This window comes from Mastigoproctus giganteus, chromosome 7 (assembly GCF_048544385.1).
Source record: "Mastigoproctus giganteus isolate SK-2022 chromosome 7, ASM4854438v1, whole genome shotgun sequence".
Classification (NCBI taxonomy): domain Eukaryota; kingdom Metazoa; phylum Arthropoda; class Arachnida; order Uropygi; family Thelyphonidae; genus Mastigoproctus; species Mastigoproctus giganteus.
This window is the reverse complement of record NC_143581.1, coordinates 19,166,377-19,170,677: the sequence shown is the minus strand read 5'-3', so window position 1 is coordinate 19,170,677 and position 4,301 is coordinate 19,166,377.

Below are 4,301 nucleotides of genomic sequence, written 5' to 3'. Positions count from 1 at the left end.
ATGAAGATCTTCATCACGCTTTGTAAAATGGGGATGAAGTTACTCTCTGGAATGTTACAGTACAACAGCCTGAATCTTTCTCTTCTGGTTTTCACGTCGGAGTTGAATCACCGACCACGCGTATTCTGTCAGAGCTAGATAATGATACTCATCTTGCAAGTAGAGGTACTTCTACTATTTTGGAATTTGCTGGATGGTGATTAGACTGATGCTATATTCTCCGCAGTGAGAGCTCGAGTGCATTACGTGCTCCCAAGTTTTAGGTTCAGAGTAAGTACAGAGAGGATCCTGCTCAACTCTCAGATCGATTAACTTTTGCTTAAAGAGACCATATCCTTGTGAGTAGAAATGTCCTTTGTAGACTTGGTGAGAACCAGGGAGGAGGCCAAAGGCTGACGTGAACAGCAGAAGGGAGGTAGAGCTTTGTGATGGCACTCCTGGTAGAACTGTCCCAAGAGTCCTGCTAGATTTCATGTAACTTTTCAAGAATTAATTTACATTGCCTTTAGGGAAACTAGCTAGATTCAGTTGTATGTTCGTGTAACTCGGTGGGCGTCCTTTGTTCAGCCTCTGGAAAAAGCCTCTTTTATTAATTCTAGGTAAAGGGGCAGATAGCCAGCTAGGGTCTGAAGAGCAGGCGTACTCATATTATAACAAGCTCTGGTAACCGTGAGGAGCATCGCTCTTTGTGTGGGTTCTAACTTACACTTATCTGGTGGTTGATTTTTTGACAATACAGTGTGTCCTTTTTTGAGGAATTTTCTAATAATAAGTTGGGAATGCTCGTGTTATCTTACTTGGAAGCTGCCTTAATGATTTATACAATCGCATATGTGTGTTAAGTGTCAAAGCAACTAAGGCCACGTGGCTTCAGTAAGCGCCTGTAAACGGCGTGCATGCTTTAGTCGATTTGAGCCCTCTTGGTAGCACAGTTGGTAGGATCGCCGTCCTCCCCACACTGGATGGAAAAACCCCCAGTTCAGTCCAGTCGATGACGGTTTGCCTTGTTTTCTGGATGTAAAACTTCGAGTTTCCAGGTGAAGAACCCATGTTACCTTTTACTAAGACCAACTGATTCAGCGACTTTGGGGTGGACTACAATTGTATCCACCGTGTTACCCCCAAAGGCATTTCAACAAGTATTTCATCAAATAGAACTTTCATAGTTTTATTAATTTCCAAATTTTAACGTTGATACCTGAGTACATAGGTGGCGCTATACTGAAAGGAAACATATATTAATAAAGTTGGAGGGGCAGTTGGTTTTGTCTGTAGCCATTGGTAAGTATTTTTTAGAAATGTAATATTGTTTTTGAATTATGTGAGGTGATTGGTATTTTATATTAACGAATTTTTAGAGTTTCCACTGAATTGAGTGAGATGTCTTTTGGTACGAGTTCTGCAGAAGATAATTTTCTTTATTCGAGGCAGTAATGGCTGTTCTTAACCTCGAACGAATATTGATATAATGCGATTATAATCCTTATTTCTGTGAGAATGGAATTTAATATTGTATAAATAAAATACAATATTGTGAAGCTCTTATTGTGAAGGTCTTCCAATAGTTGCTATTTTTGCTTAAAAAAAATAAGTTAGTTTGTGTACGTTCATTTTATTTCCACTTAAATTGTAATAATGTAGTTGAATAAGACTCCCGCCCACACAGAACAGGCCCTTATTATAATACGTGTAGTTTAGTGATGAACTTGCAGGCTGCCACGAGATAGAATAACTTGTTTTGTAGTTTTATCAAAAATACTTTCGTTTGCGAAGACCACCTTCAAACTGGTTCATGCGCTACTTTCATTTGTTTGCAAGTCTGCATAACAGTAAGTCCTCACCTGCACTGCAACACGTTAAAGTTCTGTCAATAAACATGTTCCAAAGCGAATAAAATTAGAGGGGGAGGGGGAAGAAAAGAAATCTATCATATTTCGAAGATGTCTTCATATGACTGCTGTTCCTTGGTAGATTAATTTTCTTACCTCTTAGGAGTGGGAATAACAAAAAAACCCAAATGGTATTATACATTTGGAGGGGTACAGTGGTGATGCAACTAGACATCTTGGTGGGGATTTGAGGTGTACAAGGCCCTCGAGGAAATTAGTTAAATAAGAGGAAAGGGTATACTCTCGCTGGTAGGCGACAGAAGATTGGGTCTCCTAAAGTTTACACTTTTAGGTAGTGTTGGAATAAATATTGAATATGTCCACGGACGACCAGGGGAGATAAGGGGTGAGTGTGCCCCTCCCACGTGCAGCATAATTCAAATGGAAACCGTATAGGAGTACATCAAATCGGCGGCAGTTTTTAGGGAATGACAAGTGTTAACACCCCCAGTTGAAAAATACTTCAAATAAAGGGCTCCCTCAGTTCAAGCAAGGACTACGTATTAGCAACATTCTTGCTTCCTGCCTCTGAATTCTAGTAACGGTTCTGGGAATAATCAAAGGGGACTTGTCATTCTATCTCAGAGGCTCAAACACGACAGGTCACCAGTAGACAATTGGCTTTCCTGTCTTAGTAAAAGTACCCTTCCAAAAGCTGTGGATTGGACTTTTAGGAGTTTATATTAAGTCTTATTGTCGTAACATACTTGGAAATAACGCATTCTATGTTCATTCCTGCTGACTTCGAAGCAATGTCGCTTGCGAGTGGTTAAAATCCTTCATAATCTTGATCGATCATGCCATGAGGTCTGCAGATCCTCATTCTTGAAGTTAGCGCTTAAATCGCATAAGTCTGTTTCTCCTTAAGAATGGGAAATATTAATTTCAGAAATGGCTTTATCGAATTGCCTTAATTATGCTAAGATTCTGTATTTGGTTACCTGTGATTCTGTAATTAGCAGTTATTTCATTTAAGTTCTAATTGTGTGGATAAATGTTCCGTTACTAGTCAAGTTAGAGGAAGACTACGTAACTTGGTACGTTTATCGATTTTTCAACTGTAGATTCCTTCAAAGCAGAGCAGACATTAAGCCAGAGCACAGGTAACCAAAGCTATAAGAGAAACCAACGTTATAGACATGGTTAGAACTCTTGTAGGATTAGGGGGATGATCATAAGTCGATGCATACAAAACTACTGCGATACCCTAACGTATCTCAGTCATTCTTGATCAAATTGGTCACGAATTACGTCACTGGAGAACTTGTAATTCTGTAGTGACGAAACTATGGATCTCCACCATGGAGGGGCTCCTTAGTCGTTGATTTGGAGCGGGGAAGTTCAGATCTAGCGTACGCTAGTGTAATGCTCAACTGCAATATTAACATTGCGATGTGGTGACAAAACGAATACCTGTCTTATAAGTACCGATTCAACTAAGCTTTGAATTCAACACTTTTAGCTATGCATAAGGAAAATTTATTCTAATGAATAACAAACTTAGTTTTTGCAATAAGGGAACTTTCAACAATCTAGTCTTTCCTTCTGAGCCTTTACCTCTGTCAAAGTTACCAATAAATTACCCTAAGTTACCAATAGAGCACATTCGAAGTCTCTTCTCGGATGGGTGCAGTGGCGGAACTAGGCTTGGGCAGTACTCCAGGACCCGATAATCACCCTTTTGATACTCTACAGTTTCTATGCAGTGTATGACTCTTCAAAGGGATCAACTGAAGACTTTATCTTTTCTCAACATAAACGGGTAAAACGAAACATCCTATTTAATGTTTCCAAATGTAGAGAACAACGTAAGGGAAGGATATAAAGTGAGTTCCGTGGAAAAGCTTTTCCATGTAACTCACTTGCCTTTTGTAAGAAAGACTTAAAGCCTTCCTTGCAAAAGGGAAGCATTTTTAGGCGATAATTCTATCTCAAAATATGGATAGAAAAATACTAATTGTTAGATTGAGTTGCCGCGCCTCATCTATGAATCCGTCGTACCCAATTGAGGTCAATTTGGTATGACGAATTACATTAAAAGGTTTGTGCGATAAGAATGTAGGTAACATTGTCCTCAAGCCCAGATCATTATTCTAATCACGTTAGTATCAGACTTCTGGGTACCAGCATACATTGGACTGACTTCATCTTTTAAAAATTGAATATTAATTCAAAGAAATCTAACCAAGATCATTAAATTCAGTAGTTGCAATTGGTCACTTGGGAGAACACTTAGGAGAACGTTGCTTATTGGTTCCGTCACTGGATCGATGTCCTTTAGCCAATCTTACCAGTAATCAGAATTTGGTTAAATTGCCTTAGTGGATATCAGATTCGTGAAGGTATAGTTCTGCTGAGCAGAGCAGATAATGCCATCACTGAGATCCTGCGCTTACATGCAGGGATGTATGC